Source organism: Paroedura picta, chromosome 1, assembly GCF_049243985.1.
Source record: "Paroedura picta isolate Pp20150507F chromosome 1, Ppicta_v3.0, whole genome shotgun sequence".
NCBI classification, from domain to species: Eukaryota; Metazoa; Chordata; class Lepidosauria; order Squamata; family Gekkonidae; genus Paroedura; species Paroedura picta.
In genome coordinates this window covers 170,378,912-170,403,247 of record NC_135369.1, presented here as the reverse complement: position 1 = coordinate 170,403,247, position 24,336 = coordinate 170,378,912, and the positions used below count along the sequence as shown (strand labels likewise).

The window sequence follows — 24,336 nt, the reverse complement described above, 5'->3', positions numbered from 1 at the left end:
ACAATAGGAGAGAGATAAGATCCTGTTGTGGGGAGAGGAAGGGAAATAGATTGTAAGCCGCACTGAGACTCCTCTGAGTAGTATAAAGCAGTACATAAAAAACAACTCTTCTTCTCAAGATAGAGCTCACTGTTCCAGCTGTCAGACAAGAAAATTCACACACCGCATCAGCCCCATCCTTCCGCACCCCATAATAATCTGAGGAAAGCCCACCTGAGACTGGCCTTCTTTCTAGTCCTAGAGCAGTAATATCAGGAATAGTATAAGCCAAAAGTTTTTTCAGTTTCAGCGGCTATGTCCAGAAAAGAAAACCTATTAGAGGTGGTAACACTGAACTCAGGAGACTCAGGGAGAAATAGAACGTTATCCATTTTACTTTGCTTGGAGTTCTGAGTGGGCATAAATGAGCATTCTCTAGGTCGCTTATATTCAAAAGTAAGTCCAGAAAAGTTCAAGATGATCGAGGCACAGATATATCAGTTTACTATCATTTAAAAATTAACACTTGAAGCAGACAGCAGATTTCAGTCACTCTCAGGATCCTTACGAAAAAATGGCCACACTCCAAATCCATCTGGCACTCTTCAAAAGCCACAGTAGGGTGCTTAGAGCAGATTCAAACTGTAGATGACTCCATACTGGCAGACGACTCAGCACTCTTGGCTAATGCAACTGTAGAAGCAGAAGGGTCTCCCCAGGTGATGGCTAACTGCTGGTCGAGTCTCTCTGTCATAGCTAGATATTATTATTATTATTATTATTATTATTATTATTATTATTATTATTATTATTATTTGGATTTATATCCCGCCACTCCCCGTAGGCTCGTGGCGGGTCACAGGAGTCCTATCCCCATTAAAATACCCATTAAAAGACTTTAAAACAATCCCAACATGGCGGAACTTATTATTCCCACCCCTGCTATCAGAGCGGCAGGGAGGGTGGGGAGGAGATGCTAAGTCTGGGGATAGACCCAAAAAGATAGACCCAAAAGAATGATCTTCCTCTGGATTGTGCTAGATATCCAAGACTAGAACTCAGAAGAACTAAAGTGGGAGCAAGGATGAGTCAGAGGGACCAAACACGAGCTCTCCTTTTCACCCTCCATCTCAGCTGCCACCAACCAAGCACACAAGCTTGTCAATGACTAGCATTTCTAGCAGAGCAAGAACCAGAGGAAAAACAGTAGAAAAACAGGTGGGAGAGGGGGATTCCACTGGCAGCACCCACAAAGGTATGGGGAGTCCACAGGCATGGCGCCACTGGTAAATAAGTCCTTCTTCTGTTTGCCACTTGTCACACTTCTGAAGAACGAGGGCTTGTGAGGCAAACGGGGCAATATCAACAGTTATAACCTGTGGGTATGTAGAAGGTATGCACACAGAAGACCCTTGTTTGGCAGAACTGGCCTGCTTCAGATCTGCAAGCCCTATCCTGTCCTGCTAACTCCTAGGAGTTGCCAACTCCTGGAGGGGCTTTGGACTCCTCTACTGGGTCTCCAGCTGCCACCACTGACCTGTATATGACATTTCCCACTGAGAAGCTCAGATTCTCAGCTTCCCTTCTGTGCCCCCCGCTGCCTAATGCCAATGCACAGTGAGACCAGCTATCACCTGGGTGCACTGCTGGAGGAATAGTTGTCCAGTCTCCCTCCTTTCCCTGGGCATCCCGCTTTATTATAGCATTTCTGAGATAGTGGGAGGGGGGGCTAAGTGGAACTGAGAACCACCACCAGCATTCAGAATGATCTTCCCAGATGACTCCTGTTCTGGCTTGCTGTGGTGAATCTCTGTTCCTATGACTCCCGGCTCTTCCACCCTTGGCTTGTCTTCCCATCACTTTCCAGTTCTTCAACCTTTGGCTTTACTTCTAACCACGTTCTGGCTCTTCAGCATCTGAAATGTCTCCTGACTCCGTTCCTGATTCCATGCTTACAACCATGGCTCAGCTTGACTCCGCTCCCCTCAATGCTTGCGGTGCGCTCTGTACCCTTTGGCTCCTGCCCTCCCGGTCTGGACTCTGGCTTTCTTAGACCTCCGCCTCAGCTCAACCACCCGAATGAATAGGTGCAATCTGGAAGGGCAGCACAGATATTTCTCCACATCATGTTTGCCCTCTAGTCACTCTTTTTCACAGAGTGGCAAGCCTGTGGCCTATTAAGGCCAATTTCCAGATGGCTCTGGCTAGTATTTGACTGCATAGCAGAGAACGAACAAGAAGAGTTGCGTGCTTCGGCAAGCACCGTCGCCCGAGGCAGCCAGCACCGCGGCATGGTGGGGAGGGGTGGTGGTGGCACACAGCCGGTGCCCACATGCAGGCACAGAGCTCTGTGCCTGCATGCAGGTGCCGGCTGGAGTGACGCCGCTACCCCTCCCCTCCGTGCCGCAACGCTGGCCACCTCGGGCTTCGGTGTTTGCTGAAGCACGCCAGAGTGCGCAACCCTACAAACAAGGAGTAACATAAACAAGCAGACACTCAGGGAGGAGACATGTCCCCTAAACCAGGGTATTCAACCTGAAGTTTGCTGGGTGGAAGAAAAGGCAGCTTAGATTAGGAATAGTCACCCTGTGGTCCTCCAGCTGTTTGTGGACTACAATTCCCATGAGCCCCTGCCAGCATTTGCTGGCAGGGGGGTCATGGGAATTGTAGCCCATGAACATCTGGAGGACCACAGGTTGACTACCCCTGCCCTAGACAAGCATCCGACTCCTTGTTAATTTTATTCTCAGAGCACAACTCATGCTGCAGCATGGGCGAAATAGGTTCAGAAATCCAGGGAGGTGTTAATTTAATATCGTTACAAAATACAAATGGAGATTGGATATGATAGAGAACGTAAGACAAGGCAAAGGTACTCATCCTGAACTTCATTTGGAACATGTTCAAGGGATGAGAGGAAGTCTTGGTGCTTCGGAGAACCTATTCCCCCCTCCCCCCTAAAAAAAGCAGAAAACGTTTTTTCTATTTCAGCTTAATGCAAATTGATCCAATAATAAACACACAGGATTGAAGTGTGTGGCTTTGATGGAAATGTGGGAGCTAAGAAAACATGATTCTGCTCAGACTCCACTGCAGGCTTTCTCAAACAGGGTTTCATGAAACCCTGGAATTCCTGGAAGGTCCTGGAAGCGTTTCCCGCATGGGTGAGAGTTAATTGATTTAAATATATTATTTAATTTTTAAAAAACATTTATCGGGTGATATGACTATATATGGTCAACGTTGACCCGCCTCCCTCCCAAAATGACCAATGATGGGTCTGGAAGGGATCAGCGGGGGAGAGGCCCCAGTTTGTGTGTGTCCACAGCTATGTTTCCCAACCGTATTCTGCATGATCGCGACACTTCTGGGGTTTCTCAAAGCCTGAAGAATATTTCAGGGGTTTCTAAATGGTTAAAAAATTGAGAAAGTCTGTTCTACTGCAATGCTACCATAAGGGTCATAGGGCAGGATTTAAAAAAAGACACTTTTGGTTGGCACTAGTTAAGCAAAAGCTTCAGAACAGTTCCTGTAGCTGATATTTTCACAAACATCGTCTTCCTTGCAAGTTAATTCCACCTATTGTTTTTGACCTTTCATTTGCTAGAGCTTACGGTTTACCCTTGTAAAAAAGGCAGTGTAACACCTCACGGCATTGGCAAAGGTTCCTTGGCGTTCCAACGCTCTCCGTGGCGTGTCACAGCTGTGTAGCATTGTGTTGCCCATCCTTTTTTTTTTCTTTTTTTTAAAGCCAGGTAATTAAATTCTGAAAGCGATGCAGTGTTTCCCCTCCAGCCTTTGTGTATAAATTATACATTTTCTTAAATATCTGCATTTTTTATTCCGAGTCGGAATTGATAACCTGTGTTTTGCGCGGCAGGCAGACGGCATGCTGTCACATGCCAGAGCCATGATAACCTCGCATTTCAGCTTCCCCTTTCTTCCAAGAAGCTCTTCAATAGCATACCGTTCCAAGGTAACGCGGCGCTTTGCCTCGAAGCATATGCGCACGACAGCGAGGCATGTCAAAACTCCCTTCCTTTGAAATGTAGTCACACCACGTAGCCCACCAGGCTAGGCGAGCTCCAGCTAACAGGGGTCATTAATTTCCATAGAGGACAAAAGACAAGCATCAGCATTAGTTCTAGCTGTATCGAGGAGACAATATGGTTATCTTCTGGAAAGATGACAATTAACATGAGTCAGCATGACATAAACTCCTCAAGCCATTAAAATTCATTATCACTATTTCCCCCGGAGCAGCAGCCACCAAGCTTATGAACAGGCCAGGGTGAACTAGGGAAGGGAAGGGAAAACTTACACGCCTGTATTCACTCCTTTCTTTCCCTCCAGATTGAGGGCTGGTTAAGACAGGCACGTGATCGCTTGAATCCTCATTGCATTATCATTCAACCTTTTCTGCTTGGCATCTGAATGGGGGAAAGGCCCCAAACTGATTTAGCAGAGAAGTGTCATGCATCTATGCTAGAGATGCTACCAAATTTTGTAATATACCTGGTTTGGTTCATGTTCCCTCTCGTTTTCTCCATACATGGAATGACATGGCAAGCAACTTTTTTCTCCTGGACTATATTAAGGAAGTTTGATAGAAACAATATCATGCATAATGAGGCCCGGTCAATTTGACTGGTAATATGCCTATTACACTGTCTTAATATGGCTAGGAAAAAGAACATTGGCCATTTGTAATGATATTTTGCTTGCTGGTCGAAGGAAAATTACATATTGCAACTCACAATGCCACTTTCAATAATCAATCGGTACCACAAAGTGCAGGAAATAGTTTTCGTGACAAAGATGAATGATTATGTTACACACACACACGTCATACTAAGCACACGCATCGTGCTAATCAATTAGCAGAGGTCTGTGATGTTTTTAGGATAATAAAATCCAATGCCAAGTTTATCTGTACTTAATTGTATTGGATTTTGTAAATGTTTGTTTCTTTTATTTTAAAAAGCTACATTTAAAAAAAAGAAATGACATCTGCTTTTGCATCAAATAAATACCATAAATGTGGCCTAAGAATCCCAGGAAAATGCACATGCATGCGCGCGCGCGCACACACACACAACCTGCCAAAAATAAGCTAGGCAGAAGTACCTTCCCTGACCATGCCCAAATGGTCATAGAAACAAAAATCTCTATGATCAGCAGAATTTAATGGCCATTGCCGTATCTTAGGAACGCTGGGAAGCACATTCTTGGGATGCAGTTTGAACCCAACTCAACTAAGTGAGGTTTCTAAGTTCAATGGTATGCACATTTACTCTAGCCCCCCCCCAGCTGTTACTTGTTGTGACTAGTTTCCCACAAGTCCAGCTGTATTGATGTTATACAGTGAGCCTGGGTAAAGGTCCTGTCTGTAGTACTGATTCTGTGATCGATCATTCCTAGCTGCAAGTCATGATCTGATACTCCAGTTAACAATGATAAACATATATGTGAACGATCCGGTAGTGTAGAAAAACTTTTTATTATTAGATGCAACAGACACTTAAAGCATTGTGCATAGACTAAAAACAGTGACATCTATTGCATAGCAGGGGGGCGAGTCAGAGGCAGATAGAGTACTGGCATATGTTCTAAGGAACAAACAAGACCATAGCTTTATTATAACCCCAAGCAGGAGCAGGGCACATGGAGGAAGCTGCTGTCAAGCAGTCAGCGAACCACCAGGGACACTGCCCCCAGTGGCCACCTGTGCAGCTGAAGCACTCACCTTGTTTGCAGGGAGTGCCTTGCGCTCCCGGCCAGCTAGAAGAAACCCCAGGGAGTGGCAGGTGGTAGGTACCTGCGGGAATGAACCTCTAAATGGTAATTCTCTGCCACCCAGAAATGCAAGCACACCTGGCAATCCCAGCAGGGCGGGTCATGCTCAGCAACCACAGTGCCTCTTATATGGAGGCTCCAGCAATGGGCAAGTTCCGTACACAGACAGACTGGCCCCCAAATAGCTCCAATCACCAAAATCACCAGGTGTGATGAAGCAGAAGCAAAAGCAACAGTCAACTGTAACTGACCCCAGATGCAGGCACACACACAAGAAGCCAACAAAAGAGGGGAGGGAGCTCTGTTGCCAGCCTCTGAGGGAACAATCTAACCATGAAGCATGGCGTTCTGCCCCCCCCCCCTTCTCAGCACAGCTTGGGGGGCAACTAGACCAGACGGGTAGGCCCTGATCAACCTCCTGCCCTCACTGGAATCTCATGGAAGTGGCTGGACCTCAGCCACCTCTAGCCCAGCCTCCAATTGCTGCAATGAAGCAGCCAGCAGTAAGAAAAGGCTGTCCTTGGAGTGATTTAACACAATAAATACACAAAAAAAGGAAGTAATCTTTCAAAAAGAACAGCAAAAGAAAAAACAAGTGTGCTTTTTTTTTTAAAGGCAAAACAAAGGCCAGTAAAAGTGTTAAGAAAACAGAAATGTTTTTCATTGCCAGTGGAAGGAACACAAGGAAGGGCCTCACCAGGTTTTCCTTGGTAAATAGATGGATGGCACCTCCACTGAAAAAGCTCTGCTTCACTGATTTACTAAGCTGAAAAGATGGAACACTCAGCAAAGCTTTACCTATAGAGCATGCCCATGGAAGAAGGAACTCTGATAGGCCTACTGGACTCAGATTTTAAAGGATTGTTGAGGTATGATCAATGTCAAAAAATAAAATTCATTTCATAGTGTTACATTATTAGGCCTGTGATAACAACTTACATTTGTCAGGATATAGGAATGCATGATACCCTGATTAACACACAATGGGCACTGGCTAAATGAGTGACCCTGTTTCCTGGGAAGAAGGCCAGGAACTCCTCAGTTTTCAAGCTGCATGTAGATGGTTTCTCTTTATGAAGACAAATGGGCAGGAGAAAGATAGCCGTCTGACCACCTTCAAGGAAGATTTTGCATAGGGCAATAAAAGCTGGGGATATGCCCCTTGATATGATCTTTAAAAGGTGCAGTGCAGCATATGTGGGAACTCAAACCCACTTCCAGGATAGGCCAGGGAGAAACCAGTATCTCATACAACCTATTTACCATCAACTTTCTGATATTGTTGCTCAGTGATCCTGTACTCTAGTTAATCGGTAAATGTATTATTTTCCTTCTAAAGATCCCAGACTGTATTCAAAGATCTCAGTCAGTGCACCTGGTTGCTTGTCCATACACAAATCAAACATTTCTGACTTACTACCATGAAAATGCAGGCCTCAATTGAGGCATTCCTTTACATTGCAGTCAGCAGTTCATAGGTATAGGCCTCTAGTCCTTTGAAATTCCCAAATACTTAGGCCAGTTATCATTTTTAGCCCACCTAAATCAGCCAAAGAAGGAGAACCAATCAAAACACATTCCAGCCAGAATTCTCTAGAAAATTACCTCACCTCTCTGATTCTCCCTCTTCCATGTTGTGGCTTATTAGTGCTCATGTATAGCCAATTAGTGAAGGATATTAAATATCCTTGAATAAATAAAAATATGAGTAGTATATTTTTAGGGGCTTAACTCCTCCCTTTCCCATTAAATCCACTCCATTATAGCTGCTATTATCTGGGGATTTTCAATTCAACCATGGTAAAGAAGAGAAGAGACCCCTGCCCCTTCCATCCACTACAGTTCTCGGAAGCTCTGGATTATACACACAGGCTAGGGACAATTTTTTAAAAAATGGATTGTGAATCTGGCCTATTTTCCCCCAGCCACTCCACTGAGCAAGGGTGGTGATTCACTCTCTAGACCTATGGAATTATTAATTCCTTCCAAGGAGAAAGGCTGGACAAAGGAAGACCTCTGCATGAAGTCATGGAGAACTATTTCATTAGAAGAACAGGCTATACTGAACACAGATGCACAATCACATGAGCACTTGCTTTGATTTTATGTCCTGCATTGTAATTTATCACAGCTGCTGGACATCCCCTGGATCAAACCACTCATGTTCCCATACAGCAGCTTCATTCTATCCAGCAGGGCCTGTTTCAGTGCTCCCATTTGTCTAAGCCAGAGGTAGTCAACCTGTGGTCCTCCAGATGTTCATGGACTACAATTCCCATGAGCCCCCGCCAGCATTTGCTGGCGGGGGCTCATGGGAATTGTAGTCCATGAACATCTGGAGGACCACAGGTTGATTACCCCTAGTCTAAGCCACATCCTGGAGGAGCAGCATTTTGGGGAGATGTTCTGGGCTGCAGCGAGAGAAAGTCACCCTCTGTAGGCAAACCTCCTCCTGTCACAGAAATACAGCTCTGAATCCAACCCCTAATTTGCAACATAAAATATCTTTTTATTTTAGACTTACCCTATTATGTAGGGCTTCCGCCAGCTAAGGAACTAACCAATCAAAGGAACCTGTTAAGGTCCAACCAGATTGCTCTGCTTAGAGCCAATCAGATTGCTCTGCTTAGGGCCAATCGGATTGATTGCTCTGCTTAGGGCCAATCAAAGGCAGCAGTGGACTGCCTGAAAAGTATAAAAGTGCATGAGTTTGCCTGTTTTTCCCTGTTCAGAATTTGGTGTTTGTTGCTGGAGTTGCTAAATAAAAAGAGCTGTTCTGAAGAATCAAAGTCTGTGTTCGCTGAACCCGCAGCCTTAATGTACCCCATATCGATTTACATCTTTGTCCCTGGCTTTTTCCCCCCAATGCATCAAATTTCACTCTCCGCCCCGCCCTAGCATATATTCAGCTTCACTGTACTGTAACTGCTGCCGTCAAAGGCACTGGTTTATAATGGACAGCATTTTAAGTAGCTTTCTGCTTTATATGGACTGACAGTTTTGGATAAAGACAGAGAGCTGCACATCTCCCAAAGTGTTTTCCTCAGCAAAGAATGTTAAAATTCTGCCAGGATCCATCCAATGAGTTTTCTATACTACAGACATCAGTAACCATGACCATTCAATTCCCCCTGAGATGACCATACGATAGGTTTCAATTTTGTTGGGTCTGTGATGCAGCTAACACCGATATGCATACCAATGTTGACTCTCTCCTGAAGTACAAAACATAAGATCTAATGAGCAGCAATTCATAATGAGGCGGAAGGATTATATATTTTTATGTATACAGTACTTAATTGAGTACATCGCTCTACATTTTAATAAAACATTTCCCACTGTAGCAGTTGTCGAAATTATAAGACATGCATTTCTTTAACAAATCCCACACAGAAATATCTCAACTGTTTTATATTCTGTCACTTACTGAAGCTGCCCTTATGTGTAGGAAGCAGTAATTAACCCAAGGAGGGTTATATTTCATTACCAAATGCTAAAATGCCAGCATTATAAATATCTTACAACAAACAGCAAGCTTGGAAACAATAAGAGAAGATAAAGATGGAATGCCATTGAAGGAGGAGGAGGAGGAGGAGAACGCTTTCTTCTCATTAAGAAAATAACTGGGTTATGCTGACACAAAAAGACAATATCTAGTTTACTAAGCCTGTCAGTTTTTAGGCTGCCATTTTAAGAAGCAACAGCAGCATTGTTTCTTATATGCTGCTTTTCTCTGCCAGGAGTCTCAAAGCGGCTTACAGTCGCCTTCCCTTTCCTCTCCCCACAACAGACACCCTGTGAGGGAGGTGAGGCTGAGAGAGCCCTGATATCACTGCTCGGTTAGAACAGCTTTATCAGTGCTGTGGCAAGCCCAAGGTCACCCAGCTGGTTGCATGTGGGGGAGTGCAGAATCAAACCCGGCTCACCAGATTAGAAGATGCCACTCTTAACTACTACATCAAGCTGGGGGGCTCCAAAGAAGTTTTTCCTGGGGCTTAGGGCCTTCCCTGGGCTGTGAATGACTTCCAATTTGCATGATGCTGTTTTGTTTTGGAATGGAGTCATTCCAGTTCACAAAAGCTCCGGAATGGATAGCAGAAGCTGGGATTGCTTCTGCAAAGCTGGGATTGCTCCTTCTCTGGGCATGTCCAGCAAAGGGCAAACAAATACAACCACAAATGTGTTACGGAGCCAGCTGGAAGTGTGTGGGATCTAATACAGCCCACGGACGTGCCTGGGACATGCCAGATGCCTATTCTCATAGTAAATCTTTGCACCAGAGAATTCTGAATTGGAATGCAGAGCCCAGCAGAACCAAAAGAATTTCTCTGGTTTGTGCTCCGATTCTGTATCCTGCACCCCAGAGCAGGAAGGTGGTGATTTTAAAAAGAAATAACACAAAGCTTCAGGAAAGAGTTTTTGCATTGGGATTCAGAGTTGTCTCTGTAGACCAGGGGTAGTCAAACTGCGGCCCTCCAGATGTCCATGGACTACAATTCCCAGGAGCCCCTGCCAGCGAATGCTGTAGACATTCTGAAGCCTTGAGCTCAAAGACTGGAATCCTGAACTTTTGCTAGGGATTCGCTGGTTCCCGGGTTCTAGCCAATCAGCAAACAGGCTTATGGACCTATCATGATCCTCCTCCATTAAGGAGCAATCGCATGTCTTGGTTGTAGTCCCGAGCATGTATATACGTTCCCCCGTTCTGCTTGTCTGTGTTCAGTGTCCTCTGGTTCCGGTAAAGTGTTGGTTGTTTTGGAGCTGACCCGTCACTGTCTTTCACACAGAGCCCAGATTTCATATAGAGCCTAACAGATGGAAGCAAGCTTGGCTTCTACATTCCAATGCCAAGTTCTCCAGCGCAACAAGGCAACAATAAAAACTCTGCCATTTTACTGAATCAGAGAACCATTGCAATGCAAAGGGAGGCCTACTGACAGAAGCATGAGCATCCTACGATCCTCCACCTCAGATTTCTAAATCTCTCTTCTCTAGGGTTGCCAGACTCAAGGCAGCACCTGAGATGTCCCACTATTATCCTCTTACCAGATAACCAACAGCAATGCCCATGGAAAAAAATGGCGGGTTTGAAGGGTGGACTCTATGCCATTATACTCATATTAGGGTTGCCAGCTCTGGGTTGGGAAATATATATGGAGACTTTGGGGATGAAACCAGAAGAGGAGAGGATTTAGGGTGGGGAGGGATGTCAGTGGAGTATAATGTTATGGAGTCCACCCTCCAAAGCAGCCATTTTCTCCCAAGGAACTTTAGTCTGGAGAACTTTAGTCTGGAGATTAACTGGGACTGGCATCCCCATCTCGCCCCTCCCCTTGCTCTCCCCAAGCTCCACTTCCGAAATCTGCATGTATTACCCAACCCAGAGCTGTCCGTCCTCTCCTCCTCCATGTTTAACATCCATAGAGAGCCAGTTTGGTGTAGTGGTTAGGAGTGTGGAATCTGGCATGCCGGGTTCGATTCTGCACTCCCCCACATGCAACCAGCTGGGTGACCTTGGGCTCGCCACGGCACTGATAAAACTGTTCTGACCGGGCAGTGATATCAGGGCTCTCTCAGCCTCACCCACCCCACAGGGTGTCTGTTGTGGGGAGAGGAATGGGAAGGCGACTGTAAGCCGCTTTGAGCCTCCTTCGGGTAGGGAAAAGCGGCATATAAGAACCAACTCTTCTTCTTCTTTATTTCTAGAATGAGCCTGGAACATGTTGAAAAGCAAGGATCTCCTGCCTGCTTTGAAAATCCTTTGGCTAGAACAAGAAGTTATGAGCTGGATCCAGCACAGCATTTCTGTGGGAGCAAGGACTTCCCCTGGCAGAGTGTTGGCTTTCCTGACTCCACCCACCCATTGTAGCCCGAAATGCACCCTGTTCCCTAGGAACAAGATTTGAGGGAGAAGTCCTTGTACCTACAGAACCACGGTGCTAAGTCTGAACCTGTGTCATTTCTCCAAATAACAGAGGGAGCAGAACTACCCCTATTGGGGTAGAAAGGTCGAGTACAAATGTTTTTTAAATAAAGAAATAAATCCCCTGGTTTTGTGTTGCACTTTATACTTTTAAATATATTTAAGAGCAGACCCTTAAACTTTGCTGAGAAAAAAAAAGCGATTTTTTCCCCTAACCAAACTGCAATTTAAAATAGTTAGCCCCGCCTCACGCCCACAGGGGGAAAAGAATGATTTTATTTAGCTCGCTTGAGAGCATCAGAAATATGGAGCCACGGACAACAGCTCAAATCTCTTTGTAAATTAGTGAAGTTTCTTATTGAATAGTGGGTTCAGTAACGCACAGAGATCCTTGTGTCCAAACCATCAGCTCTTTCATTGATTGCCAACAACTGAACAACCAAACAACACACCACCCGAACTTATATACCAGAGGTGGGCAAACTGTGGCCCTCCAGATGTCCATGGACTACAATTCGCTGGCAGGGGCTCATGGGAATTGTAGTCCATGAACATCTAGAGCAGTGGTCCCCAACCTTTTTGAGGCTGGGGACCGGCAGGGCAACTGCCCACCCGCGCATGCCGCGAATGCGCGGCCACACACGCGCATGCCGTGCATGCGTGGCCGAAATCGCGCATGTGCGGCACTTTCACGCCCGGCCGCGCATGCGCAATGCGCGGGCGTGGCCCTTATTCCCTCTCCCCCCCTCCCGCAGTAAGAAGCTTCCCGGGCCACAAGCTTGCGGCCTGGGAAGTTTTTTACTGCGGGGAGAGGGAGCCGCGGCCCGGCGCCAAGGCCTTCGCAGCCCGGCACTGGCCCGCAGGTTGGGGACCACTGATCTAGAGGGCCACAGTTTGCCCACCCCTGTTATATACAGTTGAGGGTTTCCCACCAAAGCCTGTGATTGGCCCTAAGCAGAGTCCCCTGATTGAGCAATGTATATGACCAGTGGCCAGCGGGATCCTGCACACTAGCCAATAGCAATCACGTATCCCTGATGCCTGGACCAGGTTATCCGTTCCCGGTCTCTGCAAGCCTGCATACACAATAGTTCCTACCATAAATCCATTGTTATTACAAAGAAGTGGGTAGCTGTGTTGGTCTGTGCTAGAACACTTACGGTGCTATTGGACTGGACTCTGTTACTGCGTATCTGGATGAGCACAGCACAGAATACAAGAATGTGTTCATTGGTTGGAATACTTTTTCTAAAGAGGAAATCCAACAGTGTACGGCAACTGCTTGGTGAAAACCTGGCAGCTTCTGATTTAATTAACAGTGCTGAAATTATTGACATTAAAAAAAATACGATGCCTTCGCAGGGTATTTTTAATTGCAAAATAAAATGATATCAAAGAATGAACTGGCCCCTTATAAAATTATGAGCGAACTAATTGTAAATAAATCACTTAAATCACTTAAACAATGACTCATATATTTAAATAAAACAAATAATTCCCAAATAATTCCCAGCTTAATTGAAGCCCTTTCCAGACAGTCAATATATTCCGGCCCAACTGAATTCTTTCCATAAATAATGTTTGTGTGTGCTATTAAGCATTATAACTGGGTGTTCAACAAGATAGGAAGCATTGCCTTTTCAACACCAAAGTTAAATGGATTCATTTTGTAGATGCTAATTTATCCCATACACCATGATATTACTGCAGTATATCCATTTATATGTTCATCCTTGAGCGTTTTACAACACCATACTGCAATAAAGTTTTAGTTTCTCTGTACCTATGACACAGCTCTTATGGAACTTACTGAGCTGCAGTTATATAACAGATAGCTACACAATATCATGGAGTGACAGAGTCACATGAGAAGAAGATGAAGAGCCAAATTATTCCTGCCATGGCCCTGGGATACATGTCCACGAAGACACCAAAGCAGAGTCAGGGCTCTTTGTAGAGTTGAGAACTTCCACAGTTCTGCAGGGCCTGCAAAATGGAGCTCTAAAGCTGAGGTTGACTGAAGCAGCAGCATCTATGGGCCCTCAGCAAATCCATGTACTGAATCCTGAACCAATCTGTCTATGGAAATCTAGTTAGCAAGTTAATCTTGACAACATTAGTTTAGAATTGTTATATGGAAATGCAACATGAAATGTTATAGAAAGTGTTATCATCAGTTATTGAAACCACTGTTATTATTGTTTTTACCCAATGTTATGAAATATGCTGTACTATGCCTTGAGCCACAAGGGAGGGCGGTAAAGGAAAGGAAAGGAAAGGAAAGGAAAGGAAAGGAAAGGAAAGGAAAGGAAAGGAAAGGAAAGGAAAGGAAAGGAAAGGAAAGGAAAGGAAAGGAAAGGAAAGGAAAGGAAAGGAAAGGAAAGGAAAGGAAAGGAAAGGAAAGGAAAGGAAAGGAAAGGAAAGGAAAGGAAAGGAAAGGAAAGGAAAGGAAAGGAAAGGAAAGGAAAGGAAAGGAAAGGAAAGGAAAGGAATGGAATGGAATGGAATGGAATGGAATGGAATGGAATGGAATGGAATGGAATGGAATGGAATGGAATGGAATGGAATGGAATGGAATGGAAAGGAAAGGAAAGGAAAGGAAAGGAAAGGAAAGGAAAGGAAAGGAAAGGAAAGGAAAGGAAAGGAAAGGAAAGGAAAGGAATGGAATGGAATGGAATGGAATGGAATGGAATGGAATGGAATGGAAAGGAAAGGAAAGGAAAGGAAAGGAAAGGAAAGGAAAGGAAAGGAAAGGAAAGGAAAGGAAAGGAAAGGAAAGGAAAGGAAAGGAAAGGAATCACAAGCCAATCACCAGGCAGAATAAGTCAAGGTTCAAAGCTTGGAGGAACCCACCTTCTTGTTGTGCCGCTGCTCTGAGAATGCATACCAAAGGAAGTATGCTCACACTACCATTTCAAACTGCTCCGTTCATATAGGTGCATAACCCATTTGGCTGGCCAATGAGCTGAAGGCCACAATCATGCACTGAATGGTGGGAATTTCCATTTTTTAAAATTTTTTTTGGATTATGGGAGAATAAAAGGTTATGACTGGTATACAGAAAATTCTGTTAAAGTGCAGAGATTTTTCTATTTCTGACATTAATAGAAATAGGGGATGGGACAATTTTCTCCGTAACACTCTTCTACTGTGGCAAAAAAGTGTTGTGTTACTGATGTGCAAGGGCACAGTTTTGATGTGACCATACATAGGATACCATCAAGATTCTTTCGTGTGTGATGTTTTATTGATACATTCATCCTTCGGTAAAACAACACAGGAAAAAGATCTTGGAACAACCCTACATACAATCACATTAAGATAGTATAGGGGTCTAGTACTTTATCACTGCATCCAATTATACATGAACAGCACACAAAAGAATCTGACACATGATCATATAAAAATTGCTTATTTGCAGTGTTTAACCACATATTTAAGAGCCTCTTGTGGCGCAGAGTGGTAAAGCAGCAGACATGCAGTCTGAACCTCTGCCCATGAGGCTGGGAGTTCAATCCCAGCAGCCAGCTCAAGGTTGACTCAGCCTTCCATCCTTCCGAGGTCAGTAAAGTGAGTGCCCAGTTTGCTGGGGGGTAAATGGTAATGACTGGGGAAGGCACTGGCAAACCACCCTGTATTGAGTCTGCCATGAAAACGCTAGAGGGCATCACCCCAAGGGTCAGAAATGACTTGGTGCTTGCACAGGGGATACCTTTACTTTACCACATATATGCCACAGAAGCCCAGGGTAAGAAGGAAGGATGCAAATGAACCAAGGAAACTTGAAAGCTATGCCAAAGAGAGTATGCATCGCCCTCTATACAAGCTTGGCTTTCTTAAAAATGTACTGTGGAGGCTTTCTAATGAAAGCATTCCACCTCATAAACAAGAAGTCCAAACTCTGGGGAGAAATTCAGATGGAGTTAATTTGGGGAACATCTCTTCTCACTTTGTCTTCTAATATACAAGGAGGGTTAGTCTCTCTTAATTTCCATTAAAATGAAATAATATGTTTCCTTAAATTGCAACCCTGGCTCTGCCTTTATGCTTTATCATAAAATGATACAGGCAGCCCCTTGTTTTTTTGGCAAAGTACAAACAGCTACAGCCATTGCTCTTGCTCTGCAGGCATCTCCTCCAAAGGATGTGCTGTGCTTTTCGATTCACACATATGATCAAAAATATTAAAAACTGCTGCTCTGGGAAATGAGCTGAAGGAGAAATAGATCAAACTCCCCGCTGTTTCCAGAACAGGCCTGGATATTGTAGCTTTACCCACTTTCATTAGCATTGCAAACATGAAAAGGAGTATACATTTCCATAAAGTCCGACCGGATGCACCTGGGAATTATACAATGTCATGAGTTTTGTTTAAGGGGAGGATGTCGGGAGCATTTTCAATGCACACATCATGTAAAGCAGCAAAGAGATTCGAGGGAAGTTTTATTTTCAACAGTCAAAAGGAAACTCCAAAATTAAAGTCAATCATGACAGAGAATTTTTTTTTACCTCCTTTACTGTTGTTCTTTTCCTCTGTCGCCTTCTTTCAATGGGTTGACACTGTGAGACATAGAAACAAATCAAAGAGATAAAATATTTGATTCAAGGGATGGAGCTATTATTCTAGTTCTACCCAAAAGTTCATTAGGGTTCTCCTGTGAGCATATCACTAAACATAATGTAGCTCAAGTTGACAATTTACTCACTACCTGATTGGCTCTCCCTGGGGCTGTGCTGCCAAGAGAGAGAGAGAGAGAGCTATGCCAATGAGAGCCAAACAGGTCAAACTGCATTCTGCCAACGAGGGCCAATCAGCTCAAATTGCATTCAGACAACTCCCTCCCTACCTGATTGCCCCCCGAAAACAGTCCCCCAATAGGAGATGGCCCTCAGTCAGGAATAGCCTGCCCTGATAGTTTAGTCCCAAACAGGAGGGAACCCTCGGTCATGAAGGGCTAATAAAAGATCCCTGCCAGTTTCAGACGTTTGCTGGGTGGAAGAGAAGGCAGCTTAGAGCAGGGGTAGTCAACCTGTGGTCGTCCAGATGTTCATGGACTACAATTCTCATGAGCCCCTGCCAGCATGGGAATTGTAGGTCATGAACATCTGGAGGACCACAGGATGACTACCCCTAGCTTAGAAGATGCCCCACTGTCAGTAAGTTGGCCTGGCCTCCTGGTCTCTTTCAACACAGAGGACATGGGGGGGCTCCTGGGGCAGCCTCTGCATGTATTCTGGAGGGGAGTTGTGTGGGATAGCGATCCCCAACCTGTGAGCCGCGGACCACATGTGGTCCGTAGACTAATTGAAGGTGGGCCGCAAAGGACGCCTACTCCCCCCCCCGCCAGCCCTTTACTTCATCCCCCCCCCCAGCCCTTTACAACACACTTCGGGTGTCATTGTCTCCCATCACTCCCAGATGGGACTATCTCATTGCAGAGAAACAAGCTCAGGGTTCCCATTGATTTGTCATTGTCATGAGTTAAAATTTCCATGAAAATAAAATGTTCCTAATGTTCATTGTTGTGGCATGTCTGTATCTTATTTTGAAGGGATGTTTAAAAATTACCATAGCGATCAGAGAGTGTTAGGGCAGTGGTTGAGATTAAACTACCCCCCCTACCGGGCCTCAGTAAAATTGTCAAGTGTCGAGTGATCCCTGGTGATAAAAAAGTTGGGGACCACTGGTGTGGGACACCCAAAAATGTCCCCCTGCCAGCCAAGAAAAGTCTCTACCTTGGAATCTTTCCTCATGAGTAAGTCATGGCCCCTGCCCTGGGAATGTTAACTTATGAGTAAGTCATGGCCCTCAGCAAGGAATGGCTCACCCTGGTAGTTTAGCCCTAATCAGGAGAAAGCTCTTGACTACATTCCATGAGACACATGAGAATACACTCAGGATCAGAGAGGGCTTCTATAAGGGTGGCATTTTGAAGAACAAATATCCTAATTGTGCGGCTCCAAGAGATATATTTGGATATATTGCAATAGTGCAGGAGACTCTCCATTCATATTGTTTACCACCTTACAGTCTCCATTATTACATCACATGAGTGCATTTAAATATCAGACCACTGAAGAAAACAACAAGAATGGTTGAAATGCATTTGGTTGTCTGGTCATTTATCCATGTGTCAAAAGGTTTTGGATTTGTGCGATAGAGGTTGATGTTTAAGTTTTGTATGTGCACATGTATAGAAATAAATATTTGAATTTTAATATTTAATACTTATTCTACTGTTGCTCAACCTTTTAGGTTCCTAGCTTGTAAAGACAGGTTGGACTACTTTGTTCTCTTTTGTTGTTCCATTTTATATTTGATTGTAACATACAATTGTTTTTATTTACTTTGATATTGAACTGAACTGAAGAATATACAGACTGAAAAGTTTTCAGTTCTTCAAGCAAATTTTGCTATCAATTAAATATTTTCATTGAAAAACTGACAAGTTTATTAATTATTTGATATTTTATTAGCAATTACCAAGGAGCTGTTGCCTGGAAATGGCCTCCAGGTCCCAACTGGAGACTGGCATCCCACAACCTCTCAGGGGCACAATGCCACAGAGTTCCTCCTTCCCAAGCAAGCCCTTTCATCTCCAGGAGTCTGGAGGTGAGTTGTTATTGCATGCCCCCCCCCCTTCCAAAACAGCCATTTTGCCCTGGGGACCTGATCTCTATAGTCTGCAAGTGACCTCCAATTCCAGGAGATTTCATGGCCACACCTGGAGGCTGGTGACCCTGGGTTAGGAATATTCCTTGAGGTTTGCAGACAGCGCCTCAAGAGTCCAGGGTTGGGCAGGAGCTTTTGCGATGTAGCCAGCCCCCAAGAAGGCCACAGTGCCATCCCCCGCCATGCAATTTCCCAATCAGGCATAACAGATACTGGGTCAAGGCTCCTTTTATTGTCGTATTTTTAGGGGAATTGTATTTCTTTTCCTGAAATCCACTTATTTCAGGTATAACCATTGACTCCTCTTTCAAAAAGAGAATTCCTCTTTCATTTCTCTTCATAGTTTTGTTACATATCTACGCACCCTTTTTGTAACTTCGGCGCTTGCCGGGATTTTTTAAATTTTATTTTAAATGTTACATAACGCAGGGAGGTGCTGTACCAGGAAGTTAGGAAGATCTGGGTAGACACTGCCTGCCTCTGAAACCCTGAAGTTCAGTAGAACCTCCTTTTCCCACCCCTAATTCTAATATTGCCTTCGATCTGTGCAGCATAAATATGAAACAGATTCCAAATTCTTGAAAAGAGGAAACGAAATGGATGGCTGAATTTCCTCTTAACAGCCCCAATCATATTTTACGCACTGACTTCAGACAAGATTGGAATGTAGGCATTCTTAATAACCACCGTATTCTGCGTTCCTTTCGAACTTATATAAGACTGACTGCTGCCATCACGTCCTGACTGCTGGGAGTTGGGTAATGGTATCTTTATTATCTCCTGGTTGAAGAGTCAGCCGGCAAAGGCGTAATGAAGAAACTGGATGGCGTTTCGATGAACTATAATATCCAGAATTATTCTAGAAACAATTACACTGTCAGATCTAAATTATTTGTTGAAGAGGAATATAATATAAGCAGCAAGCCAACAGCGTGCGTGCCCCAAAATAAATTGGATTTTAAATTATGCTGATGTATAGCTTGTCTCCTATAAGGTGATGTTACAGTTAATTCAAAACACAGATAAAGAATGCTAATCTTGCCTCTATTATACATAATGACACTTTGGCTAATGTAGCCATGATTTTAAAGGTGTCCTAATCCAGGAAAGACCATCCGCACAAGGAAACATTCTCCTGCACATGGATGTGATGTACAAGAGGCACAGAATGTGACTTTCGTTGGTATCCTGATCTGAATATTGCCTACCAGCTGGAGATTTGGGAGGAGCTGGAAGTAGGAAGAAATATTGCCATGCCTCCTTGGCTGATTAGTGGCAAGCTACGTGTTCGTGACAGATTTCTTGACCGTCATCTATAAACAGAGTTCAATGAGATTTATATGTTTGACTTACTAACTAGCACAGTCTGTTCTTGAGGATAATAATATTCTGGGCTACTTATCCTTGTACAATGCCATACACATCACTCCAAGTAGTCAACAGTTCTGCGCCAGAATCACAGGCAGATATCAATTAGTGCCACTGTTTAAGGTGGGGATGCCTGAATTGGGGTTGTCAGCTCTGGGTTGGAAAATACCTGGAGGCCTTGGGTGTGGAACTGGGAGCAGGTGAGATTTGGGGCAGGGAGGAACCTCGGTGGTGGTGGTGGTGGTGGAGGACAACGAGTCCCTCCCAGAGTGGCCATTTTGTCCTGGGAATAGATCTCTGTCACCTACAGATGAGCTATAATTTCAGGGCATCCCTAGCCCGAATCTACTTTAACCACTTTGCAACTGACAAATTTGTCATTACTGATCCTCACCTCCTTTGATTATAGCTTATCTATGCCACTTTTAATGATCTGATACAATGTACAGAGACATATGTTCCACTTTGAGAGCACTTTCCCATAGGATAACTATTCAGGGCTTTACAAGATAGTCTTAAACAGAGTTATGCCCTTCTAATTCCATTCACATTCAGCATCAATGTGGAAAATGGATCCTCCCTTCCAACAAAAAAAAAAAAAGAAAGCAATTTTTATGGCTGAAACAAGCAGATGGAGGGGGTGTTGATGCCTTCCTCCAAAAGACTACTAGACCTCTCATTGATATACATACCTGTCCCAAATCCCAAACTTTTAAAGTAGCCTGAGCCTCTATTTTTGTGCACTCACTACTTAGAAATTGCTAGGGGCACATTTCCTTTCCAATTTTGTATTTTCTGCAAACTGTGCAGTTTAACAAGGCCAGACAGCTTTGATAGCTCACAGTTGCAACTCCACTTTCCTGATCCAATTTTGGCAGGGTACTCCTCCAGTAGATCACAGCACAAAAAACTAGCAATTGGTATACAGGTTCAGCATAATCCCCATATCTAGAATCCTTACAAGACACAATGAAAATGCCAGAAGAAGAGGAAAATTCTCCACTTAAAAATATCTTAGCCCAGATTTTTGTAACTGGATGCAAGGCTTATCAAGTCTAAAAGGAGGGCTCACACACTTCTGTGAGCATCCCTTAGCTGCACATGTAACAAGCAAGCAAATAAATGAGCATACACCGCGACATGAAAATTAAAAGTAAACTTGGTATGACTGGTCTGTTTCTTGGGCTTAAATAAAGTATCCTCGACAGCATCTCAGTTAATCAGAAACATCTTCTGATTTAGATGAAATCAGATGTATCTTATAAGTGTCCTCACACAAACTCCTTTAAGCCATATCAATTTCATGATAAATGTGCCAAGCTTTACAGTGCTTTATAGCAGGGGTAGTCAACCTGTGGTCCTCCAGATGTCCGTGGACTACAATTCCCATGAGCCCCTGCCAGTAAATGCTGGCGGGGGCTCATGGGAATTGTAGTCCATGGACATCTGGAGGACCACAGGTTGACTACCCCTGCTTTATAGTATAAACAAGCAGGGTGTTATATATATGCCATTCCCATGCCAGTCTTCATGACACGGCAGACAGGGACTACAGGAGGCCACTGTGGACTGTCCAATCTGCAGAGCCGGCTTCCCAGACTTCCCAGCTTGCCTTGAATGTTTCCTCCACTTCTCAGCATTTGCCAAAGTCAGGCGTCATCTGACAGATCCTACCATTAGAATCCCAACTATATCATTGAGCCCTAAAAAGTAACCAGGACATAATTTGGGAGTTTGGTGCCATGGAATGTGGGGTTAACTCTTCCTCAGAACCAGTTCCTTGAAGGAACTTTGGTTGTTTGAAGTTCCAGTAAGGGAATAAAGGTATGATATGTGGACCTGGGGACCTTACAGCAGCTGAAGGGTACATGCCATTGAGTTGAGTTGACCCTTCCTTCCCTCAGTACTAGATCACACATGAACTGAGTCAAGATTTGCAGTGGGCACTCCCAGTCATTGCTCTTTTTCTCCATTGATATCTCCACTGATACCTCGTCGTTCCATGAAGCAAGGTGAAAATGGAGATTTCAGGTGTATTTAAAAGGTGGAAGAAAAGGGGAATCTGCCTTTAAACAAAAGCAAAACTCCCAGAAGCCCTGGGCTGTGGCCTAGAATTTTGGAACTGGATACAAGGCACATATTTGATAATAAATGAAAAATTAACAGAAGTGATTTCGATTGAAAATAACAACAACATGGCTTACCTCTATTGTTTATTTTAGAGACAAAGACTTTAGTTACAAAGATTAGACAAGATCCAAGGATTAAAGGCATGGAGGTAGATGACAGAATTTAAAATGAAAAGTTATGTATATTATATGGTTTTACCAGTTTTGGAGCCACAAAAAACCTTATGATATGCAATGGAGAATCTGGACATTTCTCTGGATATTGTTGTTATTTCAATTTGTATTTGCTACTGCCATTCCAGCTGGCCCACAGCAGCTTACAACAGGTGGAAAATACAATAAAACAAAAAAGTATAACCATAACCCCCCCAATCCCAAATAACCCCCATGCAAAGCCAGTAACAATTGCCATATGGGCCCAACAAGAAAAAGACAAAAATGATAATAAAATTTTGAATGCAAAAAAAAGAAAAAGATATTATAAAGAGAACAGAATGTGCATTAGCTAGCGAATCTGTTAAATAACTGAAGATAAATGTGATCGAACAAAACTGTAATCTTTTCAAAAACAATTATGAGAAGACTTGGAAATTGATACAGGAAAATTTATCCAGAAGGAAAAAATTAAAAATCTCCTGGTTAGGTAGAATTTCAGCAATCAAAATTAATGTACCACCAAAATGAAATTTATTTCAAATGGTACTTTCAGAGAGCAAGAAGATAGAATTTTGACAGAGAGGCAAAAGCAGAACACAGTTATTTGCAAAGGCAAGAAACCAAGAATAAGTTTTAAAATACTCTGAGATAAGAAAAAGGGAGGAAGTTTAGCAGTTCCAAATATAAAATTATACTATCAAATGGGCAGGTCTGTTCTGGATTGGAGACTGGATTAAAGACAGCTCTAGATGAAGGTCAGCGGCATTATTTATAAATAAAGAAATGAACTAAAATTAGTATATTACAAGAAAAAGCCCATAATTAAAGATGAATTATTGAGAATAGGGTTTTCACACTGGAATTTATTGAGTCCTCCAAACTCCTCACATGTCTCCAACTTATCATGATAAGAATACAAGAAACAAAAATTATTTTAACATATGGTAATATGCTTAACATTGAGGGGAAATTTAAATTTTGGCAAAATGTTAGAGAAGAAAGAATTAATATTCAATGCTTACTATATTATCATATGGAAGGTGGAGCTCTAAGAAAGAAGACTGAAAATGAACAGTTGAGTATAAAACCAAAGGTTCATTTACTATGATGGATATATGTTATTATTTCAGTTTGAAACAGAAGTGGAAAATGTTTGATTAATACAGTACTTTAGAAAGCAAATGTCGCACCTATGCGCCGATGAGAATGATTCTAGGAAAAAGGAAATCAAGTTCACAGCTAGGCAGGTGTTAAGAGAAAATTGGTATAAAATGTTCTCCCAATGATACTTTCCTCCAAAGGACACAGAGAAATTATATAAGAACTACAAAGGAAAATGTTGGAAAAGTCAAGAAATCGATGGAACTTTTTATCATATGTGGTGGACTTATAAAAAGACATTGGAAGGAAATACATGGGAAAAATTCAGAATGTATTAAAATTAAAATTTCCTATGGAAGCCAAGAATATGTTATGAAGAGTATTGTTTGACTAATTTCCCCAAAAATAGGAAGAAATATTTGAGTATATAATGACAGAAGCTAGAATAATCTACACAGCAAAATGGAAATCTGATAGGATAGGATTGAGCCACGGCCTGGTTGTGCCTGCCCCCACCAACGCAGCAAGCACTTTGGTACGATAGGCACCATGGGTCTCTGCCTGCCGCAGTGGAAGGAAGTAGATGGCTGTAGGGACACTCCCACAACCCCTCCTCCCAGACAGTCTCCTGCCAGATGCTCTCTATGCTGGGGGTGCCCCCCACGGATCTTGGCCTCCCGCCAGATGTCCTGGGTGTCAGATGGCCTGCAGGAATCGTTGGGATTCCCAGAGAAACCCGCCAGCCACGCAGGTTTTCCGCACACCGCTGAGTCGCTTCTGGAAAACGTGGCATTGCCTGCAGCCCTGAGAAGCACCGCAGCACGCCGAGACCTCCCTGGGAACTCTGCCAGTGCCTCAGACCCGCCAAACATCACTGAAACACCTCCAAGGGAAGCGGAGCCGCCTGCGAAGCGTGGGAGACCCACCGCACCAAGAAACGCCGCCACGAGACAGGGAGCGCCATCCCCAGCAGAAAAGAGGGAAGAAAAGGGGGAGATACAAAGGGAGTGGGAGGGAGAAGTTGGAGGGGTCCAGCCTGCCCTGGAGAATGCATACTAAGGGGGAGGCCAAAACGATGCAAGCCCCGAGGAGAGACAGAATGCAAGAGACAAACGAGGAAAGGGGGAGGACTCAGGGAAGGGAAAATAGGGAACAACAGGGTGAGAGACACAATAAGCCTGGCACAGACCCATTGGACTACCCTCCAGATG

The 24,336-nt window shown here is 43.8% G+C and overlaps 1 long non-coding RNA gene across 1 annotated transcript in view; it reads right to left on the bottom strand.

The window, feature by feature from the left end:
• LOC143820577 (uncharacterized) overlaps nucleotides 1-24,336 on the bottom strand; it is a 336,387-nt gene that overhangs the window by 118,736 nt on the left and 193,315 nt on the right. The window contains exon 2 of the long non-coding RNA XR_013225415.1: nucleotides 16,208-16,258. This is a non-coding gene — a long non-coding RNA (uncharacterized LOC143820577). The remainder of the gene's footprint in view (nucleotides 1-16,207; nucleotides 16,259-24,336) is intronic.